This window comes from Mus caroli, chromosome 15 (assembly GCF_900094665.2).
Source record: "Mus caroli chromosome 15, CAROLI_EIJ_v1.1, whole genome shotgun sequence".
Taxonomy (NCBI): domain Eukaryota; kingdom Metazoa; phylum Chordata; class Mammalia; order Rodentia; family Muridae; genus Mus; species Mus caroli.
Genome location: NC_034584.1, coordinates 46220002 through 46227763, shown reverse-complemented (window position 1 = coordinate 46227763; position 7762 = coordinate 46220002). Strand labels below are relative to the sequence as shown.

The window sequence follows — 7762 nt, the reverse complement described above, 5'->3', positions numbered from 1 at the left end:
GCCGGATGAGGCCTGTGTTCCTACTCCGATTTTGAATTTTTTAAGACAGTGTCCAACTGTGTAATTCTGGCTGTTCTAGAATTTACTATGTAAGCCAGGCTGTATTCAGACTCATGGAGATCCACCTGCCTCTGCCTTCTGGGTGCTGGGATTAAAGATATGGGCCAGTACTCCTGGCTTATTTGGTTTTTCAAGACAGAGATAATTTGGAAAAGCTAAAAAAGAAAACAAGATTCTAAATACCAACAACATTCAAGGGCTGAGTTGACTGTTCTGAGAAGGCTTTTCCTGCTTGGTACCAAGACGATCATTTCTCCTGGAGTACCCTTTAAAAGAGTTTCTTCTTTGGTCTGGAAAGATGGTTCCATAAAGAGAATGGTGGCTACACAAGAATGAAGAACTGAGCTTATATTCCAAACATCCATGGGAAAAAATCAGGTGTGGCATTATTCACCTGTAATCGAAGCACTAGGGAGGCCAAAGACTGGAGAGCCCTGAAGTTCACTGGCCAGAGTCTTTCCACATAGGTGAACTCCATATTCAATGAAAGAGCCTGTCTTGTAAATAAGCTACTGGGAAGGAATAGGGGAAGACAGACAGCCTCAGCCTCTGATCTTCATGTACACTTACACGTATAGGCACACATATGGGGGTGGGTGGAGTTTTGAATTATCCTATTTGTCCTTAAAGGGCTCTTTGTTAAAGATATTTTCCTTGGTAGACAAAGTTGAAACCATTATGACTCTTTTAAGATAGCAGCTTTTCAGCTCATACCAGTGTGTCTTCAGTGGATATAATACCAACATGCTGTAAGCAGATGTTTCAGCATGGCCAGAGAAGGGGCCACCTAGTAAACATAAATGAACAACCAGCGTTCCAAAATATCTTCAGCACTCTTGGAAGCTTATAAACACTGTAGTGGATTTAAAAGAAAGCTGAAATGCTTCTTCCTCGCCTGAGTGACAGTGGTTGTCATGGACCAATGTCTGGAAAGACCTGGAGTTAAAAATAAAGAACCTTAATAACCATCTTGCCTTATTGCTCAAGTTACTTAATGTCTATAAGCCTCAATTATGCCATTTATAAAATACATATTGATAAAAGTTTCCTCTAGACTTATAGACTATTTGTATTTATTGCTTCTCATTTCTGGTTAAAAACAATAACAACATATACATTTTTTCCTTTTTCTTTAAAGAACCATCCTTTCTTCGTCCTCATAAATACGTGATAAGATCCCCCATACCTGTCAGCACAACCCTGGCCACCACTGTGCAGACTCCCCTGGTTACTGGAGTTGTCTCTTAAGTGTGGTCATGTGGTGGAGAGAAAGCCAAGTAAGATTTCACCTCAGAATTCTCATTGGAATTTAACAGACAACACACTTCCTCTTTGGGGTTTTCTGGCTCAGACAAGAGAAGACTGGAGGGGCAGGACACCATCTCAGGGATAGCATTTTTCAGGATGAAATGTAAGAAGAAAAAAATTCAAATAATATGGTTATCGTGAAGCCAGAAACATGGATTTATAAAATTCTAGAATGACAAGCAGCCCCTACAATAGGATCATGAGTGGGTGGTGGTACTTAATCATGCTTTGTTAGCAGACTCCATAAGGACCTTTTATTATTTATTAGATATGTTTATGAGTATTAATGTTTTGCTACCATGGATGTCTGTGTAGCATGGATGTGCCTGGTGTCTGGTGTCAGAAGATGATATGTGAGCTGCAGTGTAAGTCCTGGAAATTGAACCCAGGTCCTCTACAGAAGCTGCAAGTCCTCTTCAGCAGTGATCCACTGATCCTGAGAGCAGGCCCCATAAGTACACGTTAGGTCACTTATGTCCAATGCAAAGAAGTGCCGCTGCATCCTGAAAACTATCTTCCTAGAGCATGAACCACCAAAACAAGAGTCAAGTTTCAAGGCCTTTAGAATCCTCTCTCTGTCTTTTAGAAAGGTGAATGATGCAGGCACAATAATACTTTGGCTTCATCAAGCAAGACGGGTAATGGTGATTTTTCTGAACTTGTTTTATGACAGTTTTGAGATGCAAAGGAGACCCTGAAAGACAGGATCTTTTTCCGCTCATCAGTCAGGACTAAATATTGAAAACATCTTCTCCATTCTAGTCCTCTCCCTTGTGGAAGCGACACTGAACTTACTCTTGCAACCATTTCTGAGACGAGTTCCATGCACAAATTAACCTGAACCAGTCTGAAGATAACATGCCTCTGTGGCCACTTTGACACACTGTTCTCAGTACCATTCGGATTATTTTATCACCACGAAATGCTCCATTTTATTTTACTTATTTAAATACATATTAGATTCTTCTATAGATTTCCTATCGAATGGTCTTTGTGCAGGCAAAACTCCCATTAGCTTTAATAAATGTTTAAATATGAAATATTGTTAGAAGGCATCTGATATTTTATTCATACTGCTGATGGTTATTTAAATGTTTTAATTATTCCACTGGTTCCCTACAGCAGAGAAAAGGATAAAAACTAATTTGCTCTTCAAAATATGATATTATTCACATATTAAATGAGGCCAGTAAGAAATAAAGAATAAACTCCCCACAAAATTTTTCCCTAACACTCAGAAGCCCCATATATGACTAATTTTACATATGAAAGCCATCTCGTGAAACTGTAGTATTGAAGATTAGAGTGAAAGAAAGGCTGTCTAGATACAGTTGATTTTGTTGTGCTTGTTATAATTTACAAGACTTTTCCACATCAGAAAATAAAAATTATTATCCTAACCCCAAATTACTATCTGTGAACAACAGTTGATTTTATAATGGTTTATCTTTATCCCATAGGTTATTTTTGCAGCTTTAGTTATTGATGTTTTTCAGCTGAGCAGATTTGAGGGAGTTGTGCTTATGGCTCAAATATGCAATCTAAATTTGATTCAATGATAACAATGAGCGGGTGACTCATTTCTCATGGAAATGATGGAACTTTGAATACTGTGTCAGTCACAACCGTGCAGTGAATATCTGCCCCCAAATAGTAAATATTTGTTGCAAGAGACAGTATCATCTCCTTCCTTGACACAGCAATCTTCATTCCTTGTTGCCATAAGAAATTCATGTTCAATCATTGATCGGTATGACAGAAAAATCTGTTGTTGGCAAAGCACGTTCAAAATGATCTTGTCCAGTTGTCCTCATCTCAGATGTTCACCATCTGCTCCTCAAATCTAGGGCACACTGCAAAGCACAGATACTTCATTCTGCAACTGACTGCCTTTGTTTATTTTACTTTTACTTTCTCCAAACAGAGCAAATGGAGACTTCTTCGGCATGCTTAATACTAAACAGAGTTCTTATGGCATCATAAGATTGGTTCACTGCAAAATGTTTCCAAACCCATCCTAACGAGGACTGTGTCCTGGCATGTTACATTTTCAGAGTAGACGGTCTCATCTTATACAGAGGTAGTGAACAAAGGGTTGCTCATAATACAAAGAGATCAACGGCCCTGTGAGAAATGCTCATATTCCTCTGCTCCGCTTCTATCATCTAGAGATGTATCAAGGAAGGTGATGCTGCAAAAGGTGCTTCCTATGGATAAGCCGGACGTTTCCCTCGGAGGAAATACCAATGAGTAAGTGTCACACAGACCAAACTGCGTTCTTTCTTCAATAAAACATATGGGGTGCAGGCATAATGTTTATATGCACTGTGTAAAGGTTATCCTTGTATTATTAAAATGCTGATTTTTTTTTCTGTCCTCATATCTTGTTACAATCTGGACATGGCATTGAAATGCTTATGTCTAGAAGCTCCTGTATCAGGTTTGTATAAACAATTCGTACCATGTGTTCTCTGCCTTGTCAATAAATGCTAATCACCCAGTGGCTGGGCAAAAAAAGAGAATAGAGCAGAAACTCCCACCAGCCAGGGGAAGGAGAGAAAAAGGGAGGGAGTTTCAGATCTGCCATGAGGAGGAGCGATTCTGGGAAGAAACATCTAAATCAGAGAGAATTAGAACAATATTAAACTGCAAGTATTATGGGGCTGGGGTTGGGAGGCAGCCAGATTAGCAACCCAGGTAGCAGGGATTAAGGCAGATCATTTAGAGACCCAAATACTGAGGTATGGCTTCAAATAAATCTTGGTTTCTCAGTGTGATTACTGGAGACTAGCAAAGTTAAAGAAATACAGCCATCAGATTAATTCACTGATTAGATTCATATCAAAATAATTCATTTTACAACGGAGGTCATGCATGACTAAAAAGAACAACCCAGTGACATCATTGCAAGCTGAGTGGTGTGTCCTAAGTTAGCTAAGCTGTGAAACAGAAGACATCAGATCCTCTGCCACAGAGCTAGTAAAATGCAATCATTCTGAAACCAAGTTGATGGTCATGAACACAGCCCACAGTCAAAGTCAGTCAGAGTCCAAATGGAGAACAAATGCTCTAATAGATAAGGATGCAATGCAAGCCAAGGCAATGTGTGCTGGCTTAGCAGCTAGCCCAAAGCCTGAGTCGCCCGCTACTACTAACACCTTCAACAACTTACATCACTTTTGAATTCTCATCTACAAAAGAGGTCAAATCCTTTGTTTTTCTAGCATGCTCTGAAACAATAATCAGAATTAAATTCATCCTTATGTCTTGCAAGAGTAAATCAAAAATCCATTGTCCAGTATAGTACTCTCATTTGAGTTTTTATATTTATTTAATTTAAATTGAAGGTAAAGTTAAATAAAAATGTATATGCCCTCCCTAAGTCACACAACTCATGTATCTGATGTTTAACACCCACATGTAGCTGTCAGTATATTCAGTAGGACAGATTACATGGCATTCATATTATTGTAGAGAATACTGATTAGAATGATAACTATTTTCTACTCCCCAGAGTATGGCTGTTCTATAAATGCATATGGGATGAATACGTGAAGAAACAGGAAATAAAAAACAATTTCAACTTAACAAAAAAGCCACAGTAAAAAAAAAAAAAAAACCTGGAACATTTTGGTGGTTATCAAAAATTTCTGTTCTACTATTGATAACAGTATGAAGTGATATCTGACTATGAGCAATTTCAGTAAAACTAGCAACACAAAAACATAAAGACAACTGCCTGCAATGGTATTTTAACTCATCAACTCAAAGAAGCAGTGTACCAAATTATTTGATCAACATTAGTCTAGGTACAGCTGTGAAGGAATTCTGCATATATTTAACATCCACCACATAATCAGGATCAACCAGTCATTTGAAAGGTCTTAAGAACAAAGACCAAGGTTTGCCACAGAAGTTTGCCACAAGCTGCAGCATAAAATCTTTACTTGAATTTCCAGCCTGCTGACCTGCCCTGCAAATTTCACATTTTCCATGGTTCAAAGTTCTATAAATCAATGATTTCAATATAACTAACATGTGCATCTTTACATATATGAGTGTGCACACATATATGTATATACACACATATACACATATATGTGTGTGTATCTATAAATTCTGCTTCTTTTAAGAAGCCTCGCTATATTCATTTGTCACTTGGAAGCACTGTGAAATATATCTAACAATGCAAAGTTTGAAATGCAAATGATTTGAGGGGATAGAAGAGTTCAGGAGCATGATTCAGAAAGCATAAGTTTGGGGCGAGTCTTGGTAAATGTATGGCATTGAATGCAATTCTGATGAGCGGTCAAAAGAATTAAAGATAACAGAGAGACCTCCTGTACATAGCCAGGAAGTAGACTACTGCTAGAAATAGGAACATAAAATGTACTAAGATAACAAGGAGGTACTTGGGAGAGGCAAAGGATAATGGAAATTATGTAATTATAATTTCAAAAATATTACTCTAAATAATTTTGGGTGACATGTCAGGTGGAAATGACAATCATGTGATTAGAAATTAGAGGAATGGCTCTCTGCTCCTCCCTGTTCCAGAGACAGCCGCATCTTCTTGTGCAGTGCCAGCCTCGTCCTGTAGACAAAATGGTGAAGGTTGGTCTGAACGGATTTGGCTGTATTGGGCTCCTGGTCACCAGGGCTGCCATCTGCTCTCCACATGGCAAAGTGGAGATTGTTGCCATCAACGACCCCTTCATTGACCTCAACTGCATGGTCTACATGTTCCAGTATGACTATTTCCATGGCAAATTCAACAGCACAGTCAAGTCCGAGAATGGGAAGCTTGTTATCAATGGGAAGCCCATCACCATCTTCCAGGAGTGAGACCCCGCTAACATCAAATGGGGTGAGGCCGGTGCTGAGTATGTCGTGGAGTCTACTGGTGTCTTCACCACCATGGAGAAGGCCAGGGCCCACTTGAAGGGTGGAGCCAAAAGGGTCATCATCTCCACCCCTTCTGCCGATGCCCCCATGTTTGTGATGGGTGTGAACCACGAGAAATATGACAACTCACTCAAGATTGTCAGCAATGCATCCTGCACCACCAACTGCTTAGCCCCCCTGGCTAAGGTCATCCATGACAACTTTGGCATTGTGGAAGGGCTCGTGACCACGGTCCATGGCATCACTGCCACCCAGAAGACTGTAGATGTCCCCTCTGGAAACCTGTGGCGTGATGGTCGTGGGGCTGCCCAGAACATCATCCCTGCATCCACTGGTGCTGCCAAGGCTGTGGGCAAGGTCATCCCAGAGCTGAACGGGAAGCTCACTGGCATGGCCTTCCTGGTTCCTACCCCCAATGTGTCCGTCGTGGATCTGACGTGCTGCCTGGAGAAACCTGCCAAGTATGATGACATCAAGCAGGTGGTGAAGCAGGCATCTGAGGGCCCACTGAAGGGCATCTTGGGCTACACTGAGGACCAGGTTGTCTCCTGCGACTTCAACAGCAACTCCCACTCTTCCACCTTCGATGCCAGGGCTCTCAATGACAACTTTGTCAAGCTCATTTCCTGGTATGACAATGAATAAGGCTACAGCAACAGGGTGGTGGCCCTCATGGCCTACATGGCCTCCAAAGAGTAAGAAACCCTGGACCACCCACCCCAGCAAGGACACTGAGAGCAAGAGAGAGGCCCCCTGTTGCTGAGGAGTCCCTATCCCAACTCGGCCCCCAACACTGAGCATCTCCCTCACAATTTCCATCCCAGACCCCCATAACAGGAGGGGCCTAGGGAGCCCTCCCTACTCTCTTGAATACCATCAATAAAGTTCAATGCACACCCCCAAAAAAAAGAAATTAGAGGAATTCCCCCAGCAATAGACAGAGAGATGCCTTGTTGGTGATGGTGACTTACATCAGTCAGCAGCAGAGCAGGTGATAGTTCTTTATTCATCCTAACTTGGTGCCTGGCATGGTGGCCAAAGCTGTCTCATGCCTAGAACTCATAAAAATCAAATTAATTCAAATAAAATCCAGGCACTGTAGCCAATAAACAAACAAACAAACATGACATGAGATGGGGTGTGGTTAGGGGACATGGGAAGAGTTAGGGGACAAAATGGGGATAGATAAGATCATATTTCAGTATTCACAAGTGTGAAATCCTCAAAAGTCTGATATTCCTTTTTAATGAACAAGGTAAAACTTGCAAATATATAACTGGTATAATGAAATGAGATTTTTAAGCACCATGTGGGAAGCACAGTTTGGTTTCTTTTTCCTACTTCTAGTAATGTGGGAAACAAACAAACTGATGAAGGGACTATTAAGCAAAGAGAACCAAAGATTATTATATGGACAATTACCAGCTTACAAATTTTGCAAAGTAAGAGACTGCATTTCAAGATGAAACACCAAACTTTTTTAATTAAT

General features: G+C 40.6%; 1 pseudogene across 1 annotated transcript; it reads left to right on the top strand.

Annotated features, from left to right (window-relative positions):
- The first annotated feature begins 5961 nt into the window (after positions 1-5961).
- Positions 5962-6972, top strand: LOC110310463 (annotated as a pseudogene). Its single transcript, XR_002379841.1, has one exon. The product of XR_002379841.1 is annotated as a glyceraldehyde-3-phosphate dehydrogenase pseudogene (transcript).
- The last annotated feature ends 790 nt before the right edge of the window (positions 6973-7762 follow it).